The sequence below is a fragment of the Bos indicus genome, chromosome 1 (genome assembly GCF_029378745.1).
Source record: "Bos indicus isolate NIAB-ARS_2022 breed Sahiwal x Tharparkar chromosome 1, NIAB-ARS_B.indTharparkar_mat_pri_1.0, whole genome shotgun sequence".
NCBI lineage: Eukaryota > Metazoa > Chordata > Mammalia > Artiodactyla > Bovidae > Bos > Bos indicus.
Window position 1 is genome coordinate 128,495,663 of NC_091760.1, and position 26,080 is coordinate 128,521,742.

The following is a 26,080-nucleotide window of genomic DNA, read 5'->3' on the forward strand; positions in this document are numbered from 1 at the left end:
ATTTTGACTATCATTATTCTGAATTCTTTTTCAGGTAGACTCCCTATCTCCTCCTCTTTTGTTTGGTTTGTTGGGCATTAATCATGTTCCTTTACCTGCTGAATATTTATCTGCATTTTCATCTTGTTTATATTGCTGTGTTTGGGGTGGCCTTTCTGTATGCTGGTAGTTTGTGGTTCCTTTTTATTGTGGAGGGTCCTCCCTGTGGGTGGGGTTAGACAAGTGACTTGTCAAAGTTTCCTGGTTAGGAAAGCTTGTGTTGCTGTTCTGGTGGGTGGAGCTGGATCTCCTCTCTCTGGAGTGCAATGAAGTGTCCAGTAGTGAGTTTTGAGGTGTCTATGGGTTTGGTGTGACTTTTAGCTGCCTGTATTTTAATACTTAGGGTTCTGTTCCTGTGTTGTTGGAGAATTAGCTTGGTATGTTTTGTTCTGAAACTTGTTGGCTCTTGGGTGGAGCTTGGTTTCAGTGTAGGTATGGAGGCTTTTGGATGAGCTCTTGTCGATTAACGTTCCCTGGAGTCAGGAGTTTTCTGGCATTCTCAAGTTTTGAATTTAAGCCTTCTGCCTCTGGCCTTAAGTCTTATTCTTACAGTAGTCTCAAGACTTCTCCATCCATATAGCACCAATGATAAAACACCTAGGTTAATGGTGAAAAGATTCTCCACAGTGAGTGACACCCAGAGAGGTTCACAGAGTTACATGGAGAAGAGAAGAAGGAGGAGGGAGATAGAGCTGACCAGGAGGAGAAGAGGGGGAGTCAAAAGGGGAGACAGCAGTCTAACCATTAATCAGTTCCCTATGTGCTCTCCACAGTCTGGAACACTCAGAGAGGTTCATGGAGTTACGTAGAGAAGAGAAGAGGGAGGAAGGAGATAGAGGTGACCAGGAAGAGAAGCTGCTGCTAAGTCGCTTCAGTCGTGTCTGACTCTGTGCGACCCCACAGACGGCAGCCCACCAGGCTTCCCCGTCCCTGGGATTCTCCAGGCAAGAACACTAGAGTGGGTTGCCATTTCCTTCTCCAATGCATGAAAGTGAAAAGTGAAAGTGAAGTCGCTCAGTCATGTCAGACTCTAGCGACCCCACAGACTGCAGCCTACCAGGCCCCTCCATCCATGGGATTTTCTAAGCAAAAGTAATGGAGTGGGGTGCCATTGCCTTCTCCGAGGAGGAGAAGAGGAGGAGTCAAAAGGAGAGAGACAGATCTAGCCAGTAATCAGTTCCCTGTGTTCTCGACAGCACGGAACACCCAAAAAGATTCACAGAGTTGGGTAGAGAAGAGAAGGGGGAGGGAGGAGATAGAGGTGACCTGGGGGAGAAAAGAGAGTCAAAAGCGGGAGAGAGTAATCAAGCCAGTAATCATACTCCTAAGTAAAAATGGGTACTGAAGATTGGATTCTTAAAGGTACAAAATTGATAACAAAAACCAAAAAGCAAAAATTAAAAATCTAGAGTAGAGGTTAGACTCTCAAAAATACAATAATAAAAAAGCAAAACAAAATCACAAAAATTATAAAAAATTTATATATGAAATTTGCTTTAAAAATAGGGTCTTTTTTTGCAAGGTAATAGTAGGTTATTAAAATGAAAATTAAAGGAATAGTAAAGAACTTAAAATTTAAAAAATTACAAAATTACAAAATAATAATAGTAAAATATATCTAGGAATTTCTCTGGAGCTGTTGAGGGCAGTGTGGAGTCAGTTCAGTTTCAGATAGTTCCTTGTTCCAGCTTATACTTCTTCTCAAGGTCTATAGGCCTCTTCCAGTGTAGTTAGTGCTGACTACAGGGTTTTAATATGTTGCACCCATCACTTTCAGAGCAGTTCCCTTTTCTTTGTTTATTTTGGCTTCCTCTGTTTGTAAGTCTCTTCGGTGTCTAATTTCCACCCTGACACAAGGGGGCGAATCTCACTTGTTCATCCGTGCTGTGGGGAGGGAGGGACACTGCACACAAATATCACTGGTGTGTGTGGGGAGTGCTCACAGTGTCTGGGCCACACTGGGTTTGCTCCCACTCATGGCGTGTGTGCTTTCCCAGTCTACACTGCTCAGGCTCCAGGTTGCTCTGCAGGGGAAGGGCCCTGGGTTGCATGCACTTCCCAGGTCTAAGCAGCTCAGGTTCAGGTTCTTGGGTACTCCACAAGGTCACAGACTCGGTTGGGTGTGCATTTTGTGCCTTTCCCAGGTCCGAACAGCTCAGGCGACCAGGTGCTTGGTGAGCACACTCTTTCAGCTGGGCGGTACATCTTATCACCTCCTCAGTCCCGGCCCCTCGGTTTCCTGGGTGTGCTGCAGGAGCGCTGTCTCAGGTGTGCTGTGTGTTTCCTCTGGGGAGCTGATCTCTGACTGTGACCCTCCAGGCAGATGTCAACCGTTCAGGATCCCAGGAAGACTTGGTTAGCAACTGCGCACAGTTTGGTGGAGAATGCCGTCTCTGGGGCCAAGATTGCCCCTCACCTTCCGGCTCTGGCTGCCACCTGCCTGCCTCTCTGCCTCTGGTGGGGGCAGGGGCCGGTCCTCAGCTGGCTAGCTCTCCTCTGGTATTCGCTCTAGCCTTTGTTCTGTCAGCAGGCCAGGCTGTGCCTCAGAGCTGTTCCGGGAAAGTTCTCTGTTTTTTTTTTTTTTTTTATTTTCTGTCTTTGGATATCCCACAGTTTGGGTTGCTATCTCACGTTAATGCCCTCAGATTGTCCTCAAGGCATTCAGGCCCAGTCCTTACCCTAAGCAATGCATCCTACGCCTCCCTGTTCAGCCCCCCCGCTGTCTGGGCTACTTCTCCGCTGGGATTTGCGGCTATGCGCGTAATCTGTGGGTTGTTTTTTTTTTTTTCTTTCCTCCTGGTTATGTTGCCCTCTGAGATTCCAAAACCCCCCACAGACCCACCGGTGAGAGAGTTTCCTGGTGTTTGGAAACTTCACAATTCCCTTCCCGGAATGGATCTCCATCCCTAACTCTTTGTCTCTCTTTTTATCTTTCATATTTTGCCCTATCTCCTTTCCAAGAGAATGGGCTGCTTTTCTGGGTGCCTGGTGTCCTCTGCCAGCGTTCAGAAGTTGTTTTGTGGAATTTGCTCAGCGTTCAATTGACCTTTCGATGAATTTGTGGGGGAGAAAGTGGTCTCCCCGTCCTATTCCTCTGCCTTCTTAGGACTGTGCCCCCAGTATTCTTGCTTATAGAATTCCATGGACAGAGGAGCCTTGCAGTCTACAGTCCATAGGGTCACACAGAGTTGGACATGACTGAAGCAAATTAGCATGCAACTTCATGGACGTTCCCTGTGCCTATTAATACTTTCTTTTCTTTAAATTGGAGTATAATTGCTTTACAATATTGTGTCGGTTTCTGCTGTACAAGGGAGTGAAACACCCATATGTATACATATAGCCCTCCCTCTTGGGCCTTCCTCCCAACCTACCCCACATCTCACTATGTCAGTTCATCTCAGAGCACCAAGCTGAGGTCTCTGTGCTATACAACAGCTTCACACTAGCTATCTATTTGACACATGGTATGTATGTCAGTCCTAATCTCCCAATTCATCCCACCCTCCCTTGTCCACCCCCGTATCCATCTGTCCATCCTCTACTTCTGTATCTCTATTCCTGCCCTGCAAATAGGTTCATCTGTACAATTTTTCTAGATTCCACATACATGCGTTAATATACAGTATTTTTTTTTTCTCTTTCTGACTTACTTCACTCTGTATGAGAGTCTCTAGGTCCATCCACATCTCTACAAATGACCCAATATCAATATCGTTCCTTGTTAAAACGGTTTTGATTTTGTTTGAACATCTGATTGAATCAGTTGCACTGAAGAAATCTTGCCAGCAGGTGGTGCACAAAACCAATAATTCAGAATCCAAAAGCTGTGCTTTCCTGAGGAGGGACTGGAACTCGCTGCTGCGTCCTCGTCCTCGGTCAAGTGGGTGTCAGGCTTCCTTTTGTGGTTTCTGGGCTGCTGGATACTCAACCCCTGCTACCTAGGGGGCTCATCTAGGTTTCCTAAGGCCGTCAGGACAAAGTTCCCACACCTCTCAGACCCTTCTGGTCTGGTGAGTCCCTGTTTCTCTTGTCCTCTGAGTTCTGCCTCCTGGCTTAATGCTTCTCACCCTCCTTGCTCTTCCACATTCCAGGCCTTTGTTCTTGCTGGTCACTATGTCTGGAGGGCCCCTTCTTTCCTCCCTCTAATCTAGTTAATTCCTTCTCATCCTTGGGGGCTCAGGACAAGGCTCTCCCTCTGAGGGGCCACGCTGCCCATCCCCTCCCAGGCTGGGTGGGGCCCCTTCACCTCCCATCTGCTTGTTACAGCAGTGGGGACTTCCAGTCTTGCTCTTCTCTGCTTGGTTGCTTTCTTCCTATACAGTGCCCTTGAGGGTACATATTGTGTCCCGGCCATCTCAGGTTATTCCAAGTACCAGGCATGGAGAAGGTGCAGAAAAAAGGAGATGTAAAAAAAAACTGTTGATAAACGAATGAACAAATGGGCGTTTATGGAGAGGGCCAGTGATGTGCCAGGACATTCTATCCGAGGACTTTTACAGAGCCCTAGAGGGCTGAAGTCTCTTGTAGTCACAGATGGTCATCACTGGGGGGATGTCTCTTCTGGGTCTGCAGGGTAGGCTATTCGTGTGTTTTCCATATGGGGCATTTCTTGCTCATCTCAACAGCCTCCATGATTCTCCTTAAATATCTCCGAGGAAGGATGCATTTTCTCAAGACACAAAGAAGAGTAATTTAAATAAGTGGAAGGAACATGCATTTTAATTGTATTATTATACTAATTTATGTCTCCTGCCCCCCTCCAAATAGTGCTTTTTCACAGTGTGGAAGCCCATTAAGGCTGAGAGTTGAAACTAATTGTTTCAGATGGCTGCTGAGAGACGATGGGCTTTGTTTTTATAGCTCTCAGAACAGGTGGGTAAACAGGCCTGTTTCCTTTCTCTACCAGGCCAGGTCGGGTTTCAGGACTCAGGGACCCCAGCTGCACTGTCCGCACTGGCAGCATCGAGTCTGGCATACGCTAGGTCCTCAGGAAGAATTTGCTCCCTGGATAGGGGAATAAATAATAGAGAGGGGTGGGGCTGGGTGCAAGAGTGAGTAGGACTCAGGGTGGTTGGGTCTCTTCCTGATGAAGTCTCGAGATATATGGTTGTAGGGAGAGGAAGTGGAAGTGAAAGTGAATGTGTTAGTTCCTCAGTCGTGTCCGACTCTTTGAGACCCCATGGACTGTAGTCCAATGCCAGGCTCCCCTGTCCATGGAATTCTCCAGACAAGAATACTGGAGTGAGTTGCCATATCCTTCTCCAGGGAATCTTCCCAAATCAAAGAAACTGGGTTTCTTGCCTTGCAGGCAGATTCTTTACCTTCTGAGCCATGAGGAAGCAAAAATCAAATGGCTACTGGACTCCTGTGTGCCCCTAGGTGTGGGGTGGCTGCTGCACGCTTCCTGGGGGTGAGCCTAGTTTTATTGTTGTTGTTTTTCAGTCGCTAAGTCATGTCTGACTCTTTGCGACCCCATGGACTATAGCCCACCAGGTTCCTCTGTCCATGGGATTTTCCAGGCAAGGATACTGGAGTGGGTTACCATTTCCTTCTCCAAGGGATTTTCCCAGATGCAGGATCAAACCTGTGTCTTTTGCATTGGCAGGCAAGTTCTTTTTTTTTTTTTCCCATAGTGAGTTGCTTTATGGGGGTTCTTACAGCTTTTTCTCCATCCCTGTCACCTTGCAAGGTTTGAGGATTGTGAGGTTATCACTCAGACAAATAAGTTAAGAACATCTGGGAGGCAGACTGCTGGATCCAGTTCTTGGCTCTGCCATTTTCTAGCTATGACCCTGGACAGTTGACCCCACCTCCTGAAGCCTTAGTTTCCTCATTTGTACAATGTAATAATCACAGCCTCAGGGGACTATTATGAAGATGCAGTGAGAGAATCTGCAGAAAGCACTTAGCACAGTGCCTGGCTCAGAGTTCTCAGCAAACATTTTCTGGCACATCTGACCAATGATCATGATGACGCTTCAGTGCCATTAGTCACAGAACTCAGTTCTGGCTGTTCTCCCTCAAATAATCTGATAACAATCCTCAAATGAAAATCAACCATAAGTTTGCCCTCCAAATACAATAGAACCAGCCATAGATTTAAAGAATTAAATAGCAGTAAGGGACGATGCCCCACCTTCTTCAGCTCACCCTTTCTCACCAACCCCCAAACTCCACACTTCACATGAGGACAAAGCCTGAAGAGAACAAAGGATTTGGGTGTGGGATCCTTGCACTTAGAAGAGTTGCAGGTCAAACTCAGGTGTCCTGACTGTTACTCTGTGTTCTCTCCAGTGTTCCACATGCGTGACTACGTGCTCACTCATGTCTGACTCATTGCGACCCCATGGACTGTAGCCCACCAGGCTCCCCTGTCCATCGGATTTCCCAGGCAAGAGTACTGGAGTGGGTTGCCATTTCCTTCTCCACAGGCCAATTCTTGAGCCCAGTTTATAGATCAGCAAATTGAGGCACAGATGAGTTAAGTAACTTGCCTAGGCCTCAATGTCAGAGACAGGCAGAGTCAGGATGAGGGTCTAGTGCGTGTGTGATGCAGTGTTCAGGCCATTTCCTCCTCCCAAGTCAGGCTCTTTTAAAGGATAGCTACCTGACCTGGAGTGCCTGCTGTGTGCAGGTACCACACAAGACATCTCTCCATATGACCCCAGGATCTGGTACATAGAGTGTCAGGTGATTGGTTCCATCACCAGTCACTGTTAATAAGTGAATGTGAAAGTGTTTGTCACTCATTTGTGTCTGGCTCTGAGACACCATGGACTGTAGCCCTCCAGGCTCCTCCGTCCATGGAATTCTCTAGGTAAAAATACTGGAGTGGGTCACCATTTCCTTCTCCAGGGGATCTTCTCGACCCAAGGATCGAACATGGGTCTCTTGCATTGCACATAGATTCTTTACCATCTGAGCCACCAGTGAAGACCCTGTTGCTGAAATCCCCCACAAAATCGTCCTTTTGAAGGAGGCATTATGGTTTCCATGGTGTAATAAAAATCAGATCCTGGTTCAGTAGTTCTGGGGTGGCCTGAGATTCTGCATGTCTGACCAGCTGGATGGTGTGGGTCCAGGTTGCACCGTGAATGGAGGAATGCAGAGAACAGAGCTGAGGTAGGGATTCCTGCTGTCTGGTGCTCATCCGCCTTCTCTCACAATCTGTGGCCTCTTGGTCTCCAAGTCAAGTCCTCTCAATGTGTAGCTTGACCTGCAGGACTGTGCTCTCATGGTGGCCAGGACACTCTGCATGGGGGCCAGCTGGGACCAGCTCAGGGTGCCTGGCCAGGCCAACTTCCCCAGAATGGACTCCAAGGTGTTCTCAGTGTGAAAACCGCTGCTCCAAGCCAGGTCGGACCTGGCCCAACCTGCCCAGCCTGCTTCTGTGTGTTTGCCTGGTGCTTGTCTTCTATTATGCCGTGTTGTTTGTTTTCAGCAACTGCTTTATCGAGTTGTAATTCTCCTACCATATAATTTATCTAATTAAAGAGTACAAGTCAATTAAAAAAAATTTTTTTACTTTATTTATTTTTGGCTGCACTGGGCTTTCTTTAGTTGCAGGAGCTTCTTTCTCTAGAGCAGGGGCTACTGTCTAGTTGTAGTGCTAGGGCTTGTCACTGGTGTCTTCTCTTGTGGTGGAGTCCAGGCTCTAGATCACATGGGCTCAGTAGTTTTGGCACATGGGCTTAGTTGCCCTGTGGCATGTGGAATCCTCATGACCAGGGATTGAACCCATGTCCCCTGCATTGGCAGGCAGATTTTAAAGCACTGGACCATCATGGAAGTCCACAAGTCAATTGTTGTTCAGTTGCTCAGGCATGCCCGGCTCTGCAACCCCATGGACTACGGCATGCCAGGCTTCCCTGTCCATCATCAACTCCTGGGGCTTGCTCAAACTCATGTCCATTGAGTTAGTGATGCCAGCCAACCATCTCATGTTCTATTATTCCCTTCTTCTCCTGCCTTCAATCTTTCAAAAAATAAGGGTCTTTTCTAATGAGTCAGTTCTTTGTATCAGGTAGCCAAAGTATTGGAACTTCAGCTTCAGCATCAATCCTTGCAAAGAATATTCATGACTGAATTCCTAAAATTGACTGGTTTGATCTTGCAGGCCAAGGGACTCTCAAGAGTCTTCTCCAACACCATAGTTCAAAAGCATCGATTCTTTGGCACTCGGCTTTCTTTATGGTACAACTCTCATATCCATACATGACTACTGGAAAAGCCATAGCTTTGACTATAAGGACCTTTGTTGGCAGAGCAATGTCTCTGTGTTTTAATGTGCTGTTTAGGTTTGTCATAGGTTTTCTTCCAAGGAGGAGATGTCTTTTAATTTCATGGCTGCAGTCGCCATCTCCAGTGATTTTGGAGCCCAAGAAAATAAAGTATGTCATTGTTTCCATTGTTTCCCCATCTGTTTGCCATGAAGTTATGAGACCAGATACCATGATCTCTGTTCTTTGAATGTTGAATTTTAAGCCACCTTTTTCACTCTCCTTTTTCACCCTTATCAAGAGGTTCTTTAGTTCCTCTTTGCTTTTTGCCATAAGGGTGGTGTCATTTGCATATCTGAGGTTATTGATTTTTCACCTGGCAATCTTGATTCCAGCTTGTGCTTCATGGCCCAGTCTGGCATTTCTCATGATGTACTCTGCATATAAATTAAATAAGCAGGGTGACCATGTACAGCCTTGATGTACTCCTTTCCCGATTGGGAACCCATCTGTTGTTCCCTGTCCAGTTCTAACTGTTGCTCCTTGACCTGCATACAGATTTCTCATGAGGCAGGTAAGGTGGTCTGGTATTCCCATCTATTTCAGAATTTTCCACAGTTTGTTGTGATCCACACAGTCACAGGCTTTGGTGTAGTCAGTGAAGAAAATAGATATTTTTCTGAAGTTCTCTTGCTTTTTCTATGATCCAATGGATGTTGGCAATTTTATCTCTGGTTCTTCTGCCTTTTCTAAATCCAGCTTGAACATCTGGAAGTTCTCTGTTCATGTACTGTTGAAGCCTAGGTTGGAGAATTTTGAGCATTACTTTGCTAGTGTGTGAGATGAGTGAAGTTGTGTGGTAGTTTGAACATTCTTTGGCATTGCCTTTCTTTGGGATTGGAACAAAAATTGACCTTTTCCAGTCCTGTGGCCACTGCTGAGTTTTCCAAATTTGCTGGCATATTGAGTGCAGCACTTTAATAGTATCATCTTTTAGGATTTGAAATAGCTTAGCTGGAATTCTATCACCTCCACTAAGTTTGTTCATAGTGATGCTTCCTAAAGCCCATTGATTTCACACTCCAGGACGTATGACTCTTAGGTGAGTAATCACACCATCGTGGTTATCTGGGTCATGAAGATCTTTTTTGTATAGTTCTTCTGTGCATTCTTGCCACCTCTTTTTAATATCTTCTGCTTCTGTTAGGTCCATACCATTTCTGTCTTTTATTGTGCCCATCTTTGCATGAAATGTTTCCTTGGTATTTCTACTTTTTTTGAAGAGATCACTAGTCATTCCCATTCTATTGTTTTCCTCTATTTCTCTGAACTGATCACTTAGGAATGCCTTCTTATTTCTCCTTACTGTTCTTTGGAACTCTGCATTCAGATGGATATATCTTTCATTTTCTCCTTTGCCTTTAGAATCTCTTCTTTTCTCAGTTATTTGTAAGGCCTACTCAGACAACCATTTTGTCTTTTTGCATTCCTTTTTCTTGGGGATGGTTTTGATCACTGCCTTCTGTACAGTGTTACAAAACTCCGTCCATAGTTCTTCAGGCACTCTGTCTATCAGATCTAATGCCTTGAATCTATTTGTCACTTCTACTATACAATCATAAGGGATTTAATTTAGGTCATACCTGAATGGTCTAGTGGTTTTCCCTACTTTCTTTGATTTAAGTCTGAATTTTGCAATAAGGAGTTCATGATCTGAGCCACAGTCAGTTCCCGGTCTTGTTTTTGCTGACTATATAGAGCTTCTCCATCTATGCCTGCAAAGAATATAATCAGTCTAATTTTAGTATTGACCATCTGGTGATGTCCATGTGTAGAGTCATCTTTTGTGTTGTTGGAAGAGGGTGTTTGCTATGACCAGTGCATTCTCTTGGCAAAACTCTGTTAGCCTTTGCCCTGCTTCATTTTGAACTCCAGGGCCAAACTTGCCTGTTACTCCAGGTATCGCGAATTCCTGCTTTTGCATTCCAGTCCCCTATAATGAAAAGGACATCTTTTTTTGGTGTTAGTCCTAGAAGGTCTTGTGGGTCATCATAGAGCATTCAGCCTCAGCCCCTTCAGCATTAGTGGTTGGGGCATAGACTTGGATTACTGTGATACTGAATGGTTTGCTTTGGAAACGAACAGAGAACATTCTATTGTTTTTGAGATTGCACCCAAGTATTGCATTTCAGACTCTTTTGTTGGCTATGAGGATTACTCCATTTCTTCTAAGGTATTCTTGCCCACAGTAGTAAATATAATGGTCATCTAAATTAAATTCCCCAATTCCAGTCCATTTGAGTTCACTGATTCCTAAAATACTGATGTTCATTCTTGCTCTCTCCTGTTTGACCACTTCCAATTTACCTTGGTTCATGGACCTAACATTCCAGGTTTCTATGCAATATTGTTCTTTACAACATTAGACTTTACTTCATCACCTGTTACAGCCACAACTGGGCAATGTTTTTGCTTTGGCTCCATCTCTTCATTCTTTCTGGAGTTATTTCTCTACTCTTCTCCAGTAGCATATTGGGCACATACTGACCTGGGGAGTTCCTCTTTCAGTGTCATATCTTTTTGCCTTTTCATACTGTTCATGGGGTTCTCGAGGGAACAATACTGAAGTGGTTTGCCATTCCCTTCTCCAGTGGACCACTTTTTTACAGAACTCTCTACCATTACCCATCAGTCTTGGGTGGCCCTACATGGCATGGCTCATAGTTTCATTGAGTTAGATAAGCCTGTGATCCATGTTATCCATTTGGTTGGTTTTCTGTGATTGTGGTTTTCATTCTACCTGCCCTCTGATGGATGAGGATAAAAGGCTTGTGGAAGCTTAATCTGTACAAGATGGTGGAATAGAAGGATGTGCACTCATCTTCTCCTGTGAGAACTCCAAAATTGCAACTTGCTGCTGAATAACCATTGACAGGATAACATTGGATCCCACCCAAAAACAATAGCCCATGTCCGAGGGCAAAGGAGAAGCCCCAACAAGGTGGTAGGAAGGGCAAAATCACATATAGGATCAAACTCCATCCCTGCCAGAGATGTTGGAGGGCTCAAACAAAACATTGTGCACACCAGGACCCAAAGACCTCACAGAGACTGAGTCCGACCTGCCTTTGAGTGCTTGAGTGTCTCCTACTAAGACATGGGTCAGCAGTGGCCTGCCACTGGCACAGGGTCTCCGGCTGCAGCAGACCTGGGAGGCATGGCATGTGGTATAAGCCCTCTTGGAGGAGGTCGCCATTAGCCCCACTATAGAGCCACTGAGCTGACAATTCATAAACTGGAGAACAATTATACCAAAGAAATTCTCTCACTTTTATAAAAGTTTTAGGCCCTACAACAGATTTCACAACCTGGGGATCTGACAAAAGGACTGAGAACCGCCAGGGAATTTGACTTTGAAGGCCAGTGGGATTTGATTACAGAACTTCCATAGGACTGGGGAAACAGACTCTTGGAGGGCACAAACAAAACTGCATGTGCACTAGGACCCAGAATAAAGGAGCAGTGACCTCGCAAGAGACTGAGGCAGATTTACCTGTCAGTGTCCAGGAGGCTTTGGTGGAGGTGTGGGTCAACAGTGGCCTGCCACAAGATCGGGGGCACTGAATACAACAGTCCTGGGAGCTGCCACTTGCTGGCATAAGTCCTTTTGAAGGAGATCACCATTAACCCTACCATAGTTTGGCCTAAGGCCAAACTACAGAGAGAGAACACAGTCCTTCCCATCAACAGAAAATTGAATTAAAGATTTACTGAGCATGGCCCCGCTCATCAGGGCAAGACCAAGATTCCCTCACAGCCAGTCCCTCCCATCAGGAAGCTTCCACAAGCCTCTTATCCTTATCCATCAGAGGGCAGACAGAATGAAAACCACAATCACAGCCCAACTCTTTGAAGCCCCATTAATTATAGCACGCCAGGCTTCCCTATCCTTCACCATCTCCTAGAGTTTGCTCAAACTCATGTCCATTGAGTCATGGTGCCATCAAACCATCTCATCCTCTGTTGCTCCCTTTTCCTCTTTCCCATCATCAGGGTCTTTTCCAATGAGTCAGCTCTTTGCATCACGTGGTCAAAGTATTGGAGCTTCAACTTTAGCATCAGTCCTTCCAGTGAATATTCAGTGTTGGTTTCCTTTAGGATTGACTGGTTTGATTTTGCAGTTCAAGGGACTCTGAAGAGTCTTCTCCAGCACCACAGTTTGAAAGCATCAACCTGGGTCTCCTGCCTCGCAGGCAGATTCTTTACTGTCTGAGTCACCAGAGAAGCCCTCACAAGTCAATGGTTTTTAATATATTCACAGAGTTGTGCAACTATCATTAACATTAATTTTAGAACATTTTCATCACCCCCAAAGGAAACCCTACACCCTGTAGCCATTACCTTCCAACCTTCTCAGCCCTATGGAACCACTTTTCTACTTTCTACCCCTATGGATTGACCTATTCTGGACATTCCATGTAAATGAAATTGTATGTGATCTTTTGTGACTGGCTTCTTTCACTTAGTTTTTGAGGTTCACCCATGTTGTAGCATCTGTATTTCATCCCTTTTTTATGGCTGAATAATGTATCCATTGTATCCACCTTTTAGTTTTCATGAATAATGCTGCTGTGAACATTTGCATTCAAGTTCTTGTGTGGACGTGATTTTTATTCTCTTAGATATAATATACCAAGGAGTGGAATTTCTGGGCTAAATGATAACTCTGTTTGACAAACTGCCACGCTATTTTCCAAAATGGTGCCACCATTTACATTCTCTCCAGCAATGAATGAAGGTTCTGATTTCTCTGAATCCTTGCCAATACTTGCTATGACATGATTTTTTGATTCTAATCATCTTAGTGCAGTAGATGTCACAGCATTTCAACTATTGGGATGAATAACTTTTTCTAGTACCTGCCCTCCAGCTATGCTATATTGACCTCCCCTTCTTTCCAGATGACAGTAGCTGTCCCTTCATCAATCTCTAGACAAGAGTATACAACTTTTCAGTTACTTCTGGTTATTAAACATGTCTCATTCCAGTATTAAAGGCTCTATCCTGTTTGCTCACAAAAATGCAACCTCATGTCTGATTCAAAAGTCTCTCCTTCCAGAACTGTGTCTCTGAATGGTATTTTGGGGGTGTGAGATGGCTATGTCATCAGTCATCATACCCTTTTCTTCTGTTCTGTTCTGTGTTCTGGCTTCTCTGGTGGGAAAATGAGAGGGTACCGGTCTCCTCATCTGGCATGGAGACTGGTGGTCTCTGGTGGTCAGTGCTGCTACTCCAGTTAACACATCTGGCTCTTTGTGCCCTCTGTGTGGAGAACACCCAAAGGCAGCCTGTCTTGGGGGTGTGTTGCTGAGTTCTTTGTGGGACTCCTCACTGCACAGTTCTCTGACATTGGAGACCTGGCTCTGTCTTCCCCCATCAACCCTGCTGGGACCACCCACCTCACAGCTCCTCCTGTCCAGGTATCCAGCTTAGGATCTCCACTCCTAATGGCAGTTCCTTCTTGGTCTCACAGGGGATACAAACTGGGGCAGGAATAGCCTCTCTCTGTGGCCACTCTATGTCTCCACAAAGGCTGAGGACCCCACACCTCTCATTCATTTCTCTTCCACTGCTGGGGACTTTCTGAACTGAGAATGTGGGGGCATTTATCATTGTTTCCCTGCAGCTTTGGACTTCAACAGTGATACCAAGAAGAATCCCAGGGTACCTCTTATTTCCTGTTTTGTGGGGCAGGGAGGAGGAGGCCTTCTGGTGCACCTGGCCAGGGGGAGGAAGAGCTGCTGCTCAGGAAACTCAGGCAAGGCAAACAACCCTTAACCTCCACAGTTGTAAATTCGAATGACATTCAAATAAAAATGTATGGAAGGCATTCTGAGACCTAGATGTGGGTTCAGGGGATTGAGAAAGGCCTCCAGATGAGCTCCAGAACACTTACCCTGCACTTCTCACCCAGTCTGGATGGGATCAGTTTGCATTTGCTGTTTTCTATGTTTCCTTGGTAGCTCATTTGGTAAAGAATCTGCCTACAATGCAGGGGGCCCAGGTTGGATCGGTGGGTTGGGAAGTTCCCCTGGAGAAGGAAATGGCAACCCATTAAAGTATTCTTTCCTGGAGAATTCCATGGACAGAGGAGCCTGGGGGGCTTCAGTCCACGGGGTCGCAAAGAATTTGACACCACTGAGCGATTTTGACTTCTCTTCACTTCATGCCATTTCTCAGGGTCTCAGCGCAATGGCTAAGAGCACGGCAACCTGATCCACACTGCCTGGATTCATATCTCTTCTTTTGTTTTAACAGCTGTGGACCTGGGGAGAGTGGCTGAGTATTTCTAAGCTTTGGGGTCCTTGTCTGTAAAATGGGAATATTAATCCCATCCATCTCATAGGCTTGTGGGGACTGAAAAAAGACAATGCATGTGTGTCTTAGTCTGTTAGGCTGTTATAACAGAATATCTTAGTCTGGGTGGCTTATAAGCAACAGAAATGTATTTCTTAGGGTTCTGGAGTCTTGAAGTCTTGAGATCAAAGTGATGGCAGATTAGGTGTTTGGTGAAAGATTTCTTATTGGTTCAAAGATGGGCATTTCTTGCTGTCATGGTGGAAGGGGTGGGGGGGGGTCTCTTTTTCTCCCACTTCTTTTTTTTTAAAGAGATTTTTTATTTTATGTCGAAGTATAGCTAATTAACAAGGTTGTGATAGTTTCAGGTAGATAGCAAAGGGACTCAGCCATACATCCTCGTGTATCCATTCTCCCCCAAACTCGAGGGAGTCTGTTTTAAGGGCACTAATTCCATTCACGAGCGCTCCACCATCATGACTTAATCACCTCCCAAGGGCCCTACCTCCTAATACCATAATGTTGGGGATTAGAATGTAATGTTTGAACTTCGGAAGGAAACAAATATTCAGTAGTAATGTGCCTTATTCAGAGTCTGTACAAATTAAGAATTCAATTTTTCCTCCTGCAACTCCAACACAATTTGCTCTCAATGAATAATTTAACATGTGGATTTAAATTACTCTAACTGCAGGATGAAAACTTATTTATTGCTATTGAGGAAACTGATCAGCAATGGAAGAAAGGTGGTGTAGGGAGGTGTGACAGTTGCCTTCAGAAGCTTCTTACCCCTCAACCTGTCTACCTATCTCTTCAGCACACAAAATAGGCCCTCTATCCATGACCTTTGGCCAATCACATGAACACAAGATGTAGTTGGGATATAAAAGGGAATCTGATGGACTTCCCTGGTGGTCCAGTTGTTAAGAATCTGCCTGTCAATACAAGGGACATGGGTTCTATCCCTGGTCTGGGAAGATCCCACATGCCCAGGGACATCTAAGCCCATGTGCTAAAACGGTAGAGTCTCTGAGTTGCAGCTACTGAGTCTGTACACCCTAGAGCCTGTGCTCTGCAACAAGAATAGCCACTGCAATGAGAAACCTGTGCATTGCAAGTAGACAGTAGTCCCTGCTCTCTGAAGCTAGAGGAAGCCTGCACACAGCAACAAAGACCTGGCACAGCCCAAAATAAAATAAACAAGTAAAATAACCTTTAAAGGAAGGGGGATCTGGTGTTGAAGGTGCTTGGGGTAGAGCCATATTACAAAATCCAAATGTAGTCTGATTTGCATGATATAATAGGGACAAGAAGGACATATTTTAAAAAGCTTTATATTATGTTAGATGTAGAAAAATAGTGGAAACACTTTTAACTTTGTTTAAATGTACTATAAATTTTTTCAGAAGAGAAATCAAATTAAAATTGCTCATTGCAAAAATGAAGACTGTTGGGATTTTATGTTTTGAAAAACCCAAAGAGGGAGGAAAAGAATTTTAAAATGTTCATTTTGAGTTACATCTCAAGTGTATGATGTCATAAATATAATTAATGAACTGAATATCTCCCACTCTTATTGTTTTATGGCATTCCATAATGTTCTGAAACAAGTTAGAGACTAGACCTCTTACAGGTAGCAGGCTATCATTTAAATGAGTGAAGATTAGCTCTGTAACATGAAAATAACACAAAAAGAGAATCTGGCACCTAAAACAGAGCAAAGGTGGGTGTGTTTTGTCTTACTTGGCACCTTCGCCTCTGTTAATCAACCAACTAACCAGAAGCTCTTTGCTTAGTTCACACTGTGAATATTCAGTTTTCATATCATAGTACAGACAGCATCTTAGTTTTAAAAGTACTTTTGGGTCCTAGGAAATGGTTCCATTGCTTTCTTTTAGTGATCTGATTTTCTAATTAGAGTGAGAGAGAAGTTTTCATTTATTGGATCTGCCTTGTCCTGGTTTCATCCCAGTAAGCTCTCAACAGCCAGCATGGGGCCTGACTCTCCTCTGGAATCTGGGAGAGGACATCCGGTCAGGCAGTCAAGGATTCTGCCTGCTTTTCAACTAAGGGCTGGAGTCTCAGATGCCTCAGTGCCTCCTGCATCCCCAGTCCTCTGTAGTATATTCAGATGCCTATCTGCCTGCATCCCTTGGAGAACCTGACTTCTTTGCCATATTCTTTCTACCAGAGGGCAGGGAATTAGGAATTATGCTCCAGTCTGTTGCCTGGAGCCTGCCTTTCCCCGCCCCTCTTCTCCCCCAACCCAGGATCTCATCTTACCAGCTCCTTCTTATCAATGCCTAGTTCCATCTCTATTCTTACTTGCTTTTGTTTCTCTGCACCTTGAAATAACTTGGCTTGAACTTGAGTTGCCCCTGCTTCACTCACATGTCTGCTTATTGTCTCTGAAGTCACACCTCTTTATCATGATATGGTCAGTTATCAGTGTCTGGCCTGGAAGGGGACAAGTTCACCAAATGGATGATATTAATAATCATCACATATTTCACATATGGAGCATTCTTGTGCTCTGTTTTTGTCTACACACATATATTTAATCTTCAATATGACACATTATAAATATATGAAAAAATAATAAGCACAATTGCTTTTTGTATCTTTTTTACTTGTTTAATTTCCTTTATCTTTGGTAATTTTCTCAATTTTTTTTTCCAAGTTGTGTCTGAAGTGGTAAACTCAGTCCCAATTTGTTTGAAATAACTTCATTAGAATGAAGTTGGGGCTTTCCTGGTAGCTCAACTGGTAAAGAGTCCCTGCATTGTGGGAGACCTGGGTTCAGTCCCTGGATTGGGAAGATCCCCTGGAGGAGGAAATGGCAACCCGCTCCAGTATTCTCGTCTGGAGACTCCCATGCACAGAGGAGCCTGGTGGGCTAGTCCATGGGGTCACAAAAAGTCGGACATGACTGAGAGGCTAAGCATAGCACACAGGGTAAAGTTAGTCATCCTAGGATTCTAGGATACAAGTCTAGCTGATATTATTGTTATAGATGGTTGACTGTATTTTCTCAGTATTTGAAAGATGTTTTCATACAGTCTTCTGCCCTTTGCTGATGCTATCGTTGAGGCTGTACTAGTTTAATTAATACTATTTTGTAGGAAAATCTGTTACTGTGCAGTCTATACCAGTCTAATCATTATTTTATTGAAAGTTTACCCTTTATCTCTAGCTGCTTGTAAGATTTTCTTGGGTGTTCTATAGTTTTACTGTGATATATGTGTCTAGGTTCAAGTTTATTTATTTTCCTCATACTTATGATTCTTAAATCTGAGAAGCTGTGTCTTCATCAATTCTGGAAATCTCACCCATTATTTCTTACAATTTTTTCAAATATCACCCCTCCTCATTTAGCCTATCTTTTTCTGGAAATTAGATATAGGTGAACATTATTGTTCTATCCTCAGCTTTTTAAAATGCTCGTTCATATTTTTATACCTTTTTATCTATTTGTGCTTTTTGGAATTTCCTTAAGTTCATCTTCTAGTGCGTTGCTTCTCTGTACAGCTTTGTCTAGCACTATTTCACTAAACCTGTCTTAAGCTTTTAAGCATTATTTCAATGGTTGAACTTTAAAAAAAAATTCATTGAGATGTAATTCACATACCATACAATTCACCCAATTAAAGTATATAATTCAGTGGGTTTTGGTATAAATGGCTGAATTTTTAGCATCCAAGAATTCCATATTTATTTTAAAATTTTTCCTGCTTTAAAAAATATAATGCCTTGTTTCTTATGATCACATATCATTCATTTTTGGTTATTATTTTAACACATTTATTTATGGTCTCTATTATACTGTTCTGTTATCTGAAGCTCTTATGAGTATAAGCATCCTTTTTTTCCACTTAAATTATATATGTTTGCTGACTCTCACTCAAGGTGAGAGTCATTTGCTTTTTTAACTTTGGACTTATGTTCAGTGGGCATTTATCTATTGGAATCCTGCACAGTGTGGGATGAAACTGTGTCCTTCTACAATGATTTCTCATTCACTTCTATCAGAGTCTCTAGGGATATTACCAGCTTATAACATATTTCTGTGCTAATTCATCAGCTTGAGGTTTTTTAGGGTATACTGATAGTGTAAATTTTAATTTTAAAGTTATGTGAGGTACAGGGCTGTGATCCTAATTCCCAGGGGAGGATTTTTTTCCCTACCCAGATCTCACACAGAGGCAGACTGATATCCTATTTAGCCTGTGCTTATGGGTAGACTCTTTTCCTAGCCTACACTATCACCAAGAATATAGCCCTGCTGATGGTCCTGGCTTCATGTGGGCTTCTATGAATCATTTCCTTACTTTGCTTAGGTTGATGGTCTCATCTCACAGTGTCCTCAGATGAGCTTTTAAAACCCAAGCCCTTGGGGCTGGTGCACTGGGACGACCCAGAGGGATGGTATGGGGAGGGAGGAGGGAGGAGGGTTCAGGATGGGGAACACATGTATACCTGTGGCAGATTCATTTCGATGTTTGGCAAAACCAATACAATATTGTAAAGTTTAAAAATAAAATAAAATTAAAAAAAAAAGAAATACATAAAAGTTTCAGGTTATCAATCTCTCATGTAATAAACAATGGACATCATTCCTCCTTCATGTTCTAGGGGGGAAAAAAAAAAAACCCCAAGCCCTGCATATGTCCACCTGAAGAGTGTTCATGGAAGCTTCATTCATCATAGTTCCAAACTGGAAACAATCCAAATACCCATCAGTAGTAGAATTTATAAATAAGTAGTGAATTTTTTTACAATGAAATACTGCACAGTAATGAAAAAGAGCAAACTGCTGATATATGTGATAACATGGAGAAATGAAACAGACATATTGCTGAGTTAAGAAAGAAAATGAGACAAAAAAAGAATAGCCAGTGTATGACTGCATTCCTATAAAATTCTAAAACAGGCAAAACTAGTCTTTGATGATGAGTCAGGATAGTGTTTACACTTGAGGGGAAGTATTGATGAGGGGATATGAGGGAAATATCCTAGATCTTGATCTGGGTAGAGGTACATGGTGGTACATATATGTAAAAATTCATTAAGCTCTACACTTTAGAATTGAACAGTTTTACTCTATGCTGGTTATACTTCAATAAAAAAGAAACGAAAGCTATGATCCCCCAGAGCAGCCATAAGGTAGTTAACATATTTGCCTCTCTGGTTTTGAGTTCCTTGTATTTCTGGGCCTGGGAGATTTCCCTTTCTTTATTTGTGAGTTCACCTGAGGAGGTAAAAGAATATTTGTGCTATGCTTCCTAGAATCCCTGCTGTTTGTTTGAGGATGGCTCACAAGGATGGCTCATCATATTGCAGATTGATAAATTTTAGATTTCCTTCTTTTTAAAAAAATTATTAAAAATTAATTTTTGGCTGCACTGGGTGTTTGTTGCTGTGCGTGGGCTTTTCTAGTTGCAGTGAGTGGGGGCCACTCTCTAGTTGTGGTGAGTAGGGGCTACGCTCCAGTTCTGGGGAGTGGGCTCTTTGCGGTGGCTTCTCTTGTTGTGGGGCATAGGCTCTGGGGCACACGGGCTTCACATAGCTGGGATACATGGGCTCAGTAATTGTGGCGCATGAGCTTAGTTGCCCCACAGCATGCGGAATCTTCCCAGAGCAGGAATCAAACCTGTCTCCTGCACTGGCAGGTGGACTCTTAACCACTAGAAGTCCCCTCCTGTCTTAAATCACTTTTGCATGCACGTAGCAGGTGGATCCAATGAAATATGACATACTTTTAGTATAGTTGTTTCTCTACCTAGGTGTTCATGACAAATCACTTTAAGGAATATTTGTTTTCAGGAAGAACCCTTGATGTGGGCTCTTTTAATTATGTAAGTCCCTCTGGATTTGATAAAAGGACAGAAGAAGGCCTAATGTGGCCTAATGGAGATGAGCCCTGTCTATGATTCTTGTATTCAGAGCTGATCTAGGCAGAAAGTATATAGATTTGCAGAGGGGTCAAGAGCCTCCTGTGGGGAAGGCATTGAGATTCTGATTGCCTCCATTGAAGTGTTCAGCTGCATCAGACATGGCTTGGGGTGATATAGTCTGAGGTCTCCCAGTAAGAAAACAATATCCTATTGGGAGTCTGGACTCAAAACTGGGGTCTCCAGAATCACAGAGGAGCCATATCTGACACAAGTTGTAGCTGAGGCAAGAAGCCCTTGAGGACCCAGCCTCCTGTCCACTAAACTTACAGTTGAGTCATACTCACTGACTGTGCCTGCGAGTGTAACCTGAATAACTGCTGCATGAGAACCAAGCATGAGACCCCCATGGCCTGAACAGTGAACTGGAACAATGACAGCTTCACCCCTGCGGTGGACCAGTTGTTAACAGCAATACAGCAGGGCAGAAACACACTCAGTGACTGATAACAACTTGGATTTCCTTGGGGACAGGTCAGACTTCCCAGTTCTCACTCCACTTGGTCTTCAGAAGCAGAACCAAAGTCCTTAGGTTGAATAAAGTATAGAGCATGAAAAGTGAACTTCCAAGCTTCCCTTGCAGCTTGGGGTGGTCATGGGATCTAGTTCTAACCAATAGGATATAGGCAGAATTTACATTTCAAGTGGAAAGAAAAAAATCTCTTCCTCCTTTGCTCTTCCTAGAGGCACAGCCACTTTCCTGTGACCACAGGAATGAGTCATAAACTAAAGATGCTGAGCCAGGAGCCTGGATCCTTGAACAGTAGTCCAGTCCTGGACTGCCCAACTCCAAATTTCTTATAGGAGGGAAATACTCTTGGTTCGTGTCTGCCACAGTTAGTTGGATTCCTGATGTTTACAATGGAACTCACATTTAAGTGTTACTAGGGAGAGACCCAAGAGGGCAGACACTGTATTGCTTAATAACAAGGGCTTGCTGCTGCTTAAGTGCAAAATAGAATTGGAAAAATGAACACACTCATGTTTGTAAACTTAGCTGGTGATGTGGATCATGTGGATTTAGGCATGATCACATCATTCCCCAAGCAGGACTATGACAGAAGCGAGGCAGATGTGATCCCACACTTGATACCCATGGAGACTAAAGCTCAGAGATACTCAGTGAGGGATTTTCTAATTGTGAAAGTAATCCAGGTTCATTGTACAAAGCATGAAATATATAGAAAAGTGTGAAGGAGCCGTTACTTGAAATACGCTCCCCTCTCCAACATTTTGATGCATTCCATCCTGGTCCTTTCCTTTGTGCAAGCATACATCCATGCTCACACTTTCTGACTTTTTGTTGCTCCCTTTAGTGACTTTCCAAAGGCTGCATGGATCTCCAGTGTGGAAACCAGGATGGATGCTGGGGTTATGGTGTGAGGACTAAGAACAACCATTTTGTTTAGCAGATATAGAAGGCTGTAGTGTAACTTGTTGGCTTTCTCTCTTCAAGAAAAAGCAAGAGAGGATGCAGAAAAGGCCAGGGATGGCCATTCAAGAACCATGTGTGGGAAGGGCTGCTCTCTCCAGTCTCCTTTGTTTCTCACTCAGAACTCTGTCTATAATGACCTGTCCTTAGAGCAGCTCAGGTGCCTTTGCACAAAAATATTGTTCTCAGGGATGAGCCAGTGGTTAAAGTCTCCTGACAGGACTCAGAGGGCAGAGGACACCTGTGTCCCTTCCTGCCAGTTGGAGTCCTGGGGCCCCAGGAGTCTTGGAGGAGAAAGTGAGGCAGGAGGTGGACGGATTCCATGTGAGGCATTTATGACTGGCCTCCTGCTCACACCTCCTGGGTGAGAAGACAAGCTCCAGGGCAGCCATTCATCACCAGCCCCTGTTTGCATTTCCTGAAGCAAGAGACAAACTGGCTCTAGGACTACATATTTATGACTGGACTCCTGTCTGTATTTCAAGAGCTACACCTCAATATAAAAATCAGCCACAGGAATACGGTAAATAACTGGGCATGGGGCATTTTTATGGTAGGGACAGAGTGGGACTAAACCCTGTTAAAAGATCAGGTCATATATTTCCCATCCTTTGGACAAAGGAGACATTCTACATGTGCAGAAAGGCTCCTTGGGGGTCAAAAAGGAGGGGGGCACCACCCAGTGATATGTGATGTTAAGGGCGTCCCCTAGGCCTCTGGGTCAGACTCCATCCTTGGAAAAATTTGTGCTTGCATGTTGGGGAGGGTCCTAGGGCAGGTCAGGAGTGGACAAAGAAACCATACAATTGGCTAAAGGTAAACAAAAACCTCAAAGAACTGCTCTATATAAATGACTTAACCACCTCTTTACTGTGCTCCTCTTCATTAGGGTGGACGCCCACACCCTTTCTCTCTGAGTGTGCCTCTCTGCCTTGCCTCTGTCTTTATTAAACAAATGGTTTCTCTGTGTGCGCTCCCACTTCTTGTGCTATATCTGTACTGATTAACTTTGTAGCTGCATTTACAGTTTTTGCCTCCATGAGAAATGCATTTTTCACTGGGGGTAAAAATCCAGGGGAAACTAGCTTCTAGCCTCTAGCCCTTGCTGGTCTGGTGGCTAGGATTCCTGGGTTTCATCCAGACTGCTACTGCTGCTAAGTCACTTCAGTCGTGTCTGACTCTGTGCGACCCCATAGACTGCAGCCCACCAGGCTCCCCCATCCCTGGGATTCTCTAGGCAAGAACACGGAAGTGGGTTGCCATTGCCTTCTCCAGTGCATGAAAGTGAAAGGTGAAAGTGAAGTCGCTCAGTCGTATTCGACTCTTAGCGACCCCATGGACTGCAGCCTACCAGGCTCCTCTGTCCATAGGATTTTCCGCAAGAGTACTGGAGTGGGGTGCCATTGCTACCCAGGTTCAATTCCTGGGCAAGGAATTAAGATCTCGCTTCAAGCCACTGCTCAGAGCTGCCTCACTGAGATCAAAACAAGGCGGAAGGAGAAAAAGGAATACCAATAATGGAAAAGGCTGAACCTGGGAGACCCCGGCTGGGTGGGTTTCTCCCATCCCCACACAACCAGCCCTGGGCCTGCATGTCTGTCCCAAAAAGGTGTTAGCCGTACATACACAGATCCAGCCCCAAATTCTGTGTCTGCTTCTTGCTAGCTGTGACTTTGGCAAGCTCTTTAAATTCCTTGAGCTTCTGTTCCCTTTTGTGTGCCCTAGGATGACAGCCAAGGTCAGGAGGGCGGCTAGCTGGGGGCAGGGTTGTGGTAAGAACCTGACACTTGATTCTCAGTGAAGCTGGGTAGGGACGCCTGGTGAGAAGTGTTCAAGTGTGTCCTTGCTTTACTCAGAAGTACTCAGGAGTGGTCTTGAGTTGGCTGAGTTCTTTAATCAGAGCAAGCTGATTCTGTCTTCTAACTCAACTGGCATAATTCCCATGGATAGGGGATACATCTCTCTACTGCTCTCATTTACATGCAAATGTGGAAGGAGGAGAGGAGAAAGACCAAGGCTTCAAATTCTCCTACGATTCCTGCAACTGGAAGGCAAGAGTCTGGGATGGGGCCACACGGGAACAAGGCTGGGCTCCTGGAAATCCCAAACCAGCATGTTGGATGTTGTCAAGACTCTTTCTTTCTCCATCTCTTATTGTTTCTCTCCTTGACTCCTTTCTGTAAATATGCTTCATTGTCTTCCTGGAGTATTGTAGCCAGCATCCCCAGAGAGTTATATGTTACAGCTCCTGTGACTAATGCGGGGCTGACCTGATCACCTCTCTGGTCCAAGTCCAGAAGTCCCAGGGAACAGTCTCTCCAGCTGAATATGGATTTGACAGTCACAACTTGACCAGTCACTGGGGATCATTTGATAGCTCTGCAGTATTCCCAGTGGGTGGATATGGGACTGGGATTTAGATGAAGAGGTGCTAGGAGGAAATTCCACAAGTGTCCACTAGGGGGATTCACAAATGAAGAGTGTTTTGAGATAAAGCTTGGAGCCTCTAGAGAAAAGAGAAGAGTGAGATCCCTCCAGAGGCTCCTGAACTAATGATACAATGAGATGAGCAGGGATGTCTGGCAGTTACCTTTTTAAACTTTCATATTCTTTGATTTATTAATTTATATTGTTGTTATTCAATTGATAAGTCGTGTCCAACTCTTTGTGACCCCATGGACTGCAGCACTCCAGGCTTCCCTGTCCTTTACTGTCTCCCAGAGTTTGCTCAAACTCAAGTCTGTTGAGTCAGGTATGCCATCCAACCATCTTATCCTCTGTCGTCCCCTTCTCCTCTAGCCCTCAATCCTTCCCAGCATCAGGATCTTTTCCAGTGAGTTGACTCTTTGCATCAGGTGGTCAAAGTATTAGAGCTTCAGCTTCAGCATAAGTCCTTCCAATGAATACTCAGGGTTTATTTCCTTTAGGATTGTCTGGTTTGGTTGCCTTGCTATCCAAGGGACTCTGAAGAGTCTTCTCCAGTACCACAATTTGAAAGCATCAATTCTTTGGCACTCAGCCTTCTTTATTTGATTTAGATACATGCATATATTATTGAGGTACAGTTGATGTACAATATTATATACATTTCAGTTGTACAACATACTGCTTCACAATTTGTAAAGGTTATATTCCATTTATAGTTATTATAAAATATTGGCTATGTTCTCTGTGCTGTACAATATATCCTTGTAGCTTATTTATTTTATATATAGTAGTTTGTACCTCTTAATCCCCCTGATAGTCAATCTGAAGCTGTTTGCTTTGCTGAGTTGTAAACCTACAATGTCTCCCCAAACATACTGCAAAGCCTGCCATGTGCTTGTTAATGCCTTGTGTGAGTGGTTTGATGAAATAAAGAATCTATCTTACATCTGGGTGGTGCTTAGCAGGAGCAGAAGATAAATTGCAGATGGTGGGTGTGGTGAGGTGAGTTTGTTTGGAACTGGAATTTGACTCAAGAATGTGAACACTAGGAATATTTAAAAAAATCTTGAAAATGGCATTAGGTTTTCCACAGAATGAGGGGAACTGTTTGAGCTAACTTTAGTTAAATACCAGTGGATTAGAGACTTCAGGTGACTTTTGGGTTAGTATACAAAATGCAGGCAGACCCTATAACACAAACAAGAAATAAAGGATATAATACATACACAGAGATTAGTGTTCAATAAACATGAGGTAAGCAATAGTTGCTGCCTCCCTCATTCATCCTATTCCCAATATTCAGAGACATGATTTTTTAAAATTAACTTTTGTTGGACTATAATTGATTTACAATATATGTTAGTTTCTGCTGTATAGCAAAGTGAGTCAATTATGCATTTATATATATTCCCTCTTTTTTAATCCTTTTCCTATATAGGTCATTAGAGAGTATTGAGTGAAGTTCCCTGTACTATACAGTGGCTCCCTATTAGTTATCTAGGGATAAGATTTTCTTTTTAAAAATTTATTTATTTATTTATTTATTCATGTATGGCTGAACTGTTCTTTTGTTTCTGTGAGCAGGCTTTCTGCATTTGCAGTCAATGAGGGCTACTCTTCATTAAGGTTTGAGGGCTTCTCATTCTCATTCT